Here is a 9,309-nt window from a genome sequence, read left to right as displayed (position 1 = left end):
GAGCACTATGGGACTTAACATCTGTGGTCATCAGTCCCCTAGAACTTAGAAATACTTAAGCCTAACTAACCTAAGGACATCACACACATCCATGCCCGAGGCATGATTCGAACCTGCGACCGTAACGGTCACGCGGTTCCAGACTGAAGCGCCTGGAACCGCACGGCCACACCGGCCGGCCCCATCGACTAAATGTAAGTGTATACGGTTATACGTTCTATACAGTGGGAAAGCTTATAGTTTCAACTTCTCAACAATAGTTCGAAATAATGTGTTTGTTAAATACTGTCTTTCTTATATGCTGGTCTTTCCTTTTATTGGAGAGTGAGATGATTCAAACTATCGGATATCTTATAGTTGTCTTAGCTTTTTTTTTATTTATGGGGACCCGTAAGCAATGATAGAAGCAGTAAATGCCGTTAAAGAGAAGAAATATGCGTATTTGAAAGCAGCAAAAATCTACCACGTTCCCGAATCAACCACTCCGTCTTCAGGCCACGAGTGGCGTACCGGAACCATCTGACCGCCGTGTCATCCTCAGTGGAGGATGCGAATAGGAGGGGCGTGGGGTCAGCACACCGCTCTACCGGCCGTTATGATGGTATTCTTGACCAAAGCCGGCACTACTTGGTCGAGTAGCTCCTCAATTGCCATCACGTTGCTGAGTGCACCCCGAAAATGGCAACAGCGGATGGCGGCCTGGATGGTCACCCATCCAAGTGCCGACCACGTCCGACAGCGCTTAACTTCGGTGATCTCACGGGAACCGGTGTATCCACTGTGGCAAGGCCGTTGCCCAAATCAACCACAGAAGACTATAAAAAACGTTGAAAGTTTGGTAAAAAAAACGAAAATCTTGTGTGTTAGGAAATGACTTGGAAGAAAAATTGGTACGTTATTGTAAAGTAATAAAAAGTAGGTATTTTGGGTTACGTTCATGTGACGTAAGGCAACTTGCTTTCCAAATAGCAGTGAGAAATGACATCGAACATCTGTTCGCGATTTGAAAAGGAGGAGCGGGAAAAAAATGGCTCAGAAATTTTATAAAGCGTCATTCCTGTCTTAGTTTAAGAAGACCAGAGTCCGTTTCTTTGGCTAGAGCTAAAAGTTTTTCAAAGAAAAACGTTGATTCCTTTTTCGACCTTCTGGAACCTGAACTAGAAAAGATCGGTTTCAATCCTGAAAAAATGTTTAACGTAGATGAAACGGGAATAACCGTTGTTCAGAATCGACGTACAAAAGTTATTAGTTTGAACAGCAAAAAACAGGTAGGAAGTTTGTCATCATCAGAGAGAGGATCCCTGGTGACACTGGTAACCTGCATGAGTGCAACTGCCGTGTTTGTTCCGCCGCTGATTGTCATTTCTCGTAAAAATATGAAAGCGGAGTTGTTGAACTCCTCCAAGAGCAACATCAACACTGCCGTGTCCGGCAGATGCTGCCACAGTCTACAGGGTGGTTGTAATTGAACTTTCGCTACCTGACACAGTGTAGACTGAAAACGTATCTATCACATTGATACTCATCTTTATAGGGATGAAGTTCAGACGATGCGCCGCAGATTTGTGTTGTTAATAGTGTTAGTGACCTGACTAGCTGCTAGACGCCGCTACTGGTACGGCAACGTAGTGTTGAAACACAAGCACCTGTGTGAATTACAGTTGCATACAGCCAACATGGGGCTAGACTAGGTGAGCAGGGGTTTACTAGTAAAGCTGTTGTATTGAAACAGCAGCGTATGTGCTACCGACGCATGAAAGAGGAATTTGGAGAGCTCTTCTTCTCACACTGGGGTTGAAGAATACGATTCGGAACTTAGAATTAGCTGGTGATTGGGGAATTGCTCCAGGGAGAGGCCGACGGACGTTTGCGCCACAAAGTGATGAAGATGTTATTGTCTTGGTTGAGAATGCTGGACGCAATACTCGGACTTCAAGCAGTGCGTGAGCTACGTCAAGACAGTTGAACATTACATTCCGCCCATTCAAAAAGTGGTGCGAACAACTAAGAAATATAAGCGTAGGCTTCCGCGGCCGTTGTCTTCTTCAATGAAATTCTTCAGGGTATCAGACCGCATCGTCATAATTTAAAATGCGCCAAAGTTTCGGCCAGCGTTGCAGCTAGCCTTCATCAGGGCCTTACGTTAACTGCTAAATGAACACACTTGGTTCCTTAAATAGCTGCACGAGAAAACCGTGTCGTTACTTGATTGGCTGTAAAAGGAGGAGGAGGAGGGGTGAAAGGTATGCTTTATTGGTGTTTCCTTTATTATCTGTCATTGGCTGAAATAGCTGTTTTCTATTGGTCTTTATATTAATCCACCCCATTGGAGGAGACGGACGAATAGCGAACAGGTGATGGCTGTGACGTCACACTGTTTCCATGCTGTCCAGAAGCCGGCTGCGGCGTGCCATTGCTTTGTGTGCTCGCGACCACTACTGCGGCTCTCCGCGTGTCTGCATGGGCCGCCACGGCTCTGCCACCGCTCCGTAGCCCTGCTATTGCAGGCAGCCAAGACCTCGGAAGCTTGTACCCGTCCTCTCTATTCATGTTGCCGGGTCTTTTGGCTATTTCTATCGCCTCTCTAATCTTTCTATTGAAAGTGAGAGGCTGTTTCGCCAGGACGCGGGATTCTTGAAAAAATATTGGTTTCCCGCACTCGTCTCGGTGTTCCGCCACTACTGACTTAGTGTGTTGTTTCAGGCGGATATATCTTTCATGTTCCGAGAGCCTTGTGCTAATCGGACGTCCCGTCTCACCTATGTAGACTAATCCGCACGCACAACCAATTTCATACACGCCAGCTGTGTGTAGTTTGTCAACTGCATCCTTGGTAGAACCGAGCATGTCTGATATTTTGTTTCTGCTTCGGAAAATTGGTTTGATGTCGGCTTTTCGTAGAATTTTGCCAATACGTTCGGTGACGCCCTGCACACGCTAACGAAGAGAGCGTACAGGATAAGCGACGAAGAACATCAGAAGACAGAACTTGAACGCCTCAGGTCCATCTTCGGAACTAATGGCTATGGGAAGCAGATGATAGACAGCACCATGTCGACAAGGGAGAAGACTAATAGGGAAGAGGAGAAGGAGGCACAGAGCATTGCTGTGTTACCATATGTACAAGGGGTCACCGAACGTATTTCATTGAAGAACTAAGAAATAGTTTCTCTAGTGCCGTTGCAGGCTGTCCTGGATGCAGATGCTCGTTACAATGAGCAACGTTTCTAATCTGGAACGTAAACATTGTTCGCACTAAACAAGTGTTACCTTCACATGTAAAAATTAAACTGTCTTTCTTTCGATGGTTTATCCGTTACAGCTCTTCCGCAAATCATTACAAATGTTTCCACAAAATTTCACTGTCCTAGTATCACTCGTTTTTCGTGAGAGGCTTCTCATGTGACGAAAGTTTAATTATAGCCACCTTGTATACAACTAAATAGCTAACCCGGGGCACAGTGTATAGGACCTGTTGTAGGTTGCCTATCTAACTGCTTCTGGAGACCACAAAATTTTAATTTTCAGTTCTTCATGCAGCTCTTTTCCGAATTTGAACATTTGAAGCGCTGCTATAATTTTCTCATTAAAAGCTGTCATCTCACGTTCAAGATTTAACGAAGCAAGTCCAGTATAACAGAAACTACGTTATATTTCTTAGGGCAGTCTAACCTACAGCGCGCAAATTACCCAAAATATATTCATCCATTATATCAGAGTGAGAGCACTTAGCGATTTCCAACAAACATTGCACATGATTTCAAACCTTTACGAAACGTTTTCTCGCTGCATACCCAACAAATTATGAAAGGAAAAAAGTTTATCGTTTGCACCAGTTTCGCTCTTCGTGCAGTAGAACTGCAACATCAGGCGCTGTGTTTTAATTTATTACTTTTTTACTTCTCACTCTACTCGCAACACATTTTGCAGAAGGTATTCACATATAACACTGAATGATCCTACAAAATTATATCACTTTACGACACATATTTCAGGAGATACGACGTTTTATACATAGCAAATTCGATTTTTTGAAGAATCGGGGTTGGGGGTTTACTGAAAATTCCCAAAAGTTCATTTTAGTTTCTAAAACGAGCTCATAAAATTTCGAACATTTCTGATGTCGTCGGTTCGTTCCATGGAATCCAATCCGCTCTTTTCCCCAGCATTACCTTCAAAAGGCGCGTGGTCTCAATTTCCGTAAAACTTGCTCTAAAATTTCCAGAGCGCCAAGCAATTACGGCGTGGCGCTGTAAAGAGAAAAAGCAATAACTTTATACATGTTCTCATTTCCGGAGAAATTTTTCATGTTATTTCCGCTATCATAATATTATTCTTTATCATATTTCTCGTCTATCACATTTTTTTCCATTGTGGCCGGCTTATCACTGGCGATTTTCGGAAGATTTCTGCATCTGTGATGTAATCACTGCTTCCGTAAAGCTATTTTCCTTTTTTCTGTTTATTTATTCTGATTGAGATGTCTTATCTCAGCTTTGTACTGCGATAAACCCAAATGACTAAACAGTTCACAACAACAGCGAAATAGCTATCCTGAACAAACCACATGTCCCCAACTTTAAAGCGATGTGGTGCAGTTTAACAGAATGGAATCGTATCCTGCACGAACGGAGCTCAAATCCCACTTTGGACATTCTGATTTAGGTTTTCCATTGTTTCCGTAACCCACGTCAAGAACTTATCAAGATGATTTCTTGGAAATGGCAGCTGCCAGTTTCCTGCACTCATCCTCCTCCAACAGACAGGACAATACACTATAATCTCCGATCCATTTGCTTCTTCTACACATCGAAAGCAATACTGCGAGGTACATTGATCTGCTTTAGGATGGGCTCTTCGTTGAGTCTCCCGTTTCCATATTCCGCGATACCTAATAAAATCTGCTCTGGCATATCGGATACTCGTCTGACAGTTCGTGCAATAGCTTCTGACGTCGTAGCAGCCAATATTGCTTATCGATTGCTTCGCACAGTTACCGCGAGTCATGACTATCACACAGTAGCCGCAATGGGCACTGTGCGCAGTTCTCAGTACACATATGATGTTACGTACCTTGGAATACCGATGAATCCCCTTGCTGTGCGTACGCATCCGCTACGGAGTAGCAGACTAAATCAGTGCTTTTTACAATTCTAGAAAGAGTGGGAAGTTGCTTTTGACTCCCTTGGGACACGAATTCTATCGACAGGGAAAAAGCGTTCGATAAATAGAAGTTACTCAATATGTGTACTTTGACAGAAAAGATAGAAGAACGTCATCGATTATACACAAAAATGAAGCTTGAAAATAGGAAGTGAAACAAGTAGAGTCTATGAACAAATATTTTTGCTTATCCTTTTACTGACAATTCATTGAAGACCGTTAAAATAAAACAGCTGAATCTAAGATAAATATTAACGCCATACACTGCACAGGGTGGGACAGAAGCCACGATCGGTTGGTTTTCAAGTAACTTAAAGTGTAGTTTGGTGGTTACGCGGATTGGGAAATATATTTTAGGTTGAAAATAATGTTCCCTGCCCGTAGTGCGTCTGTATTCTGGCAGAGATCACTCGAATTACAACAATCTATTCAATAATTGCTATGCGTACAACAATACAGGCGTCACTCTGTGAAATTGTGCCATGTAATCGTGTTGTTTTGCTACAAAGGTGATACTGTTGTGAAAAATTTGTGTTGTAATGGCGGAAACAAGCAGATTCGCAGCTGAAGAACGTCTTCTTCTTAGCGTATGTTTGCAAAAAATGGAACTAACAGTGGGACATTATGATGAGATCAGGAAAACTTTTTCAATAGTTTCAAGAAAGGAGCCCCAACGTAGGCTAACCTCTATAAAGTTGAAAGAAAGGCCTTTGCAACTGGTTCTATTTCAGATTCACAATGCAGCCGAAGACAGAAGCAGTTGACTATCGTCATTCAGCGGTTCCTGCTCGTTACGCAGCCATTGTCCATCAATATGGCTGTCGGTCTGCAGATGATTATGTGATAATCGAAACGGCCGCCTTTTAATAATCGTGTCTTGCTATGAAAGCGGTGCTGATAGACAATAAAAGCGGGTTAAAAGCTGTGAGCTATGTGGGGAAGTTAACCTTGCATTACTGCGCAACTGTTTCACCAGGTATCCAGTCTAGCTTACCAAATTCCCAACCAGACTAACATTAATTATAATCTTTTAATCGTCATACGACAACCGGTGATATATATAAAGAGAATTTAAATAAAAAGGAATAAATCAGTTTGTATTTAGAAATTTATTTTAACATTGATCATTGAAATTTCAGCATATTAAACTTGATTCATAACTGAACTGGTGCCTTATTTAGGATTGTGAAAATGTGAGTTTGTAATCTTACAGAACACATCAAATATGGAGCCAAGATTGGGAGACTGCATACAACACGGCATTCATGAAATAACACACGAAGAACGTTGAAACATATGCAAGGGGGAATTAACCACAACCAACCGATTCAATTTTCACCCAAAGAAGTTACATTCATAGCGCAATCCTGCCCGTCATGTAATTACCACACACTGGTATACTAAATTCATACTAACTCTCTGTGAAATCTTCCAGAAAAGAATAGCTGAGGGCTACTTTGATGATTACACCACATACTTCAAGTGGTCAACTTGGTTTACACAAAGAGTGTAACTCCACAATAATTTTGATAATTAAAATAAATTAGATCGAAAAGCAATTTACAAAAGAAAAACCTCGAACTGGTTACTATCGTCTTACTAATAACCTGATGCGTCAAATAATTGTATAAGCACGTGGTACTGGTCTCACAAAGTACACCCCACGTGGGTTGAACATAAAGAAAAGTTGCTATATTGAAAAATATTGTCAAGGCGAGACGTTACAATCTCACGTACATTCGCATTTAAGATTGATGATCTTAGTTAGAGTTACTGATCAACACGTGGTCCACTTTACTCACAAAGTAGTGACAAAGCAACTACTGGAAGATATTCTGAACTTCACACTCGAAATACACTGCGTTGCAATTTAAGATAACATTAGATATTTTAGAGCTAAACATGAAATAAAGGTGATTAAATTTTCAGTTAGGCTGAACTTAAGAAATCCATTGTCCTACGGACTTAGCAGACACGCGCTTAGCCGGAGATCTTACCACTTCAGACGCTCGCCGCGGACAGACTGCCGTGGGCCCCTACCGAGGGTGCTTCCAGATACAAACGGAAGTGACCAAAGAGGCAGCTTCCTATACCAACATGACAAGGACGCTGACGCTGACGCTGGAATGACAAGCCTGTCCTTGGCTCGTGGTGGTGCAGTTTTGACAAAAATTTGTCATTCCTGCGGTTCCTGTAAGAGAGAGAAATATATATTACCACTCTTGTCGATTGGTCCTGTCTGGTGTAACCTGAAAAAGAGAAAGACACACTCTGTTGTGGGATTAGTAAAACTTAATCCCTCAGCAGGTCAGGCCAACGCGTGGTTGGCCTGTGATGAGGTTGTTGGCCCAGTCCACGGATGAGCCGGTTGCGGGAGCGTCCCGTCTTCTCGTAGAACTTCCTGGCGATGGCGCGGAACCTGTCTCGGAGAGGCAGGATCCCGGTGTCCTCGTGGAGTTGGCGCGCCGAGAAGCGCCTCGGAAGATGCATAGCAGTCCTCAGTGCGCGGTTCTGTATCCGTTGCAGAGTCACAATGTGAGCATCTGCGGCTTTCCCCCAGACCACGGCCGCATACTCTAACAGTGGGCGAACCAATGTTATGTAAAGCGTGATGCCGTGTTGCGGTGGCAATGACGACTGCGGGTTTAGCAGCGGATACAGGGCGCGGAGGCGTCCTATTGCTCTCCCTTTCACATCACGGATGTGATGCTTCCAGGTGAGCCTGCGGTCTAGGGTAACCCCTAGGTATGTGGGACGACTGCCTGGCTCTTTATGGCGTTGAATTTCAACCGTCACTTCGTTGCCCATGAGCCCAAGGCGTCGCACCCGCGTTGGAGGCGGTTTCTCAGCACTTGGGCGTTCATGCTGCGGGTGAACAGGGCTGTATCATCAGCGTACAGCGCCAGTTCGACTCCTGCCACTTTCGGAGCGTCTGCAGTGTACAGGGAGTACAGCGAGGGGCCGAGAACCGACCCCTGCGGCACCCCTGCACGTATCTGCCGGTCTGTGGACGTACCGTCGTCAGCCCCCACGTGGAAGGTTCGTTCGGATAGGTACGACCGCAGCAGCGTCATGTGGGACGTCGGTATCCCTTGTTCAAAATGAACTCGAGACCGTCGTGCCACACCGAGTCAAACGCTCGGGAGACGTCGAGGAACACTGCGCCAAAGAATTCCCTTGTTTCCAGTGCCCTCATCGCCGGTTCTACCACCCGCAAAAGCTGGTGGAAAGTGGCATGTTCTTCTCGAAATTCATACTGCCCGTCCGGGATTGTGCCCTCCTGGGTGACGTGTCGCATCAGTCTTCTCGCTTACAGCCTCTCGAAAACTTTCGATAGGGACGGGAGTAGGCTGATGGGTCGGTAGCTCGATGCCTGGCGTGGGTCCTTGCCGGATTTCAGGATGGCCACGACCTCCGCGTGTTTCCACGCAGAGGGGTAGTCACCTGATCGGAAAATCTCGTTGAAAACATCGGCAAGTTGCCGGTGTAGGCCGGGCGGAAGGTTCAGCAGCAGGAGGTTTGTGACGCCATCGTTGCCTCCAGCCTTCTTGGGGTTCAGCGAGCGAAGCTGCACAGCAACTTCCTCCTCCGTTATCGGATCGATAACGTCGCCTTCCTCCCTTGCGGCGCGGAAGGTTGGTAGTTGCTCGTGGACCTGCCGTATGTGGTCGTCGTCGATGACGTCGGCCACCGGTGTGAAGTTTGCTGCAAAAGCGTCAGCCAGGACGCTGGCCTTCGCGTCAGGGACACTGGCGAAGTCGTTCCCGACCTGTAAAGACGGTATTAGCTGTCGCCGGCGTAGGAAGTACTTTACCACCCTCCATGCACTGCCATCCTCAGGATTGAGGGTAGACACAAGGTCTTCCCATTCCTGGTTCCGGTGATGCTCGACTGCTGCCTTAATTTCCCGTCTCATGCGGTTTAATCGGCGCTTCGTGTCTGGTTGGCGAGTGAGCTGCCATTCACGAAACAGTCGGTTCTTCTCGGTGATCGCGTCCAGGATAGGGCGCGGTAGCTGTCGCGAGAAGTCTCGTGGTCCTTGGCGACGTCTCGACGTGGCTTCCTCCGCTGCTCGGAGTAATCTTCGGGTGAAGAATGCTAGGGTGGCGTCTGCCCCTACCACGGCGGGGATTGGCGCGTCCTCGA

At 45.5% G+C, this 9,309-nt stretch overlaps 1 pseudogene; it reads right to left on the bottom strand.

Moving 5' to 3' along the window:
* Nucleotides 1-679: 679 nt before the first annotated feature.
* LOC126420201 (5S ribosomal RNA) lies at nt 680-797 on the bottom strand (annotated as a pseudogene).
* Between the last annotated feature and the right edge of the window lie 8,512 nt (nt 798-9,309).

This window comes from Schistocerca serialis, chromosome 9 (assembly GCF_023864345.2).
Source record: "Schistocerca serialis cubense isolate TAMUIC-IGC-003099 chromosome 9, iqSchSeri2.2, whole genome shotgun sequence".
NCBI classification, from domain to species: domain Eukaryota; kingdom Metazoa; phylum Arthropoda; class Insecta; order Orthoptera; family Acrididae; genus Schistocerca; species Schistocerca serialis.
This window is presented reverse-complemented; position numbering and strand designations above follow the sequence as displayed.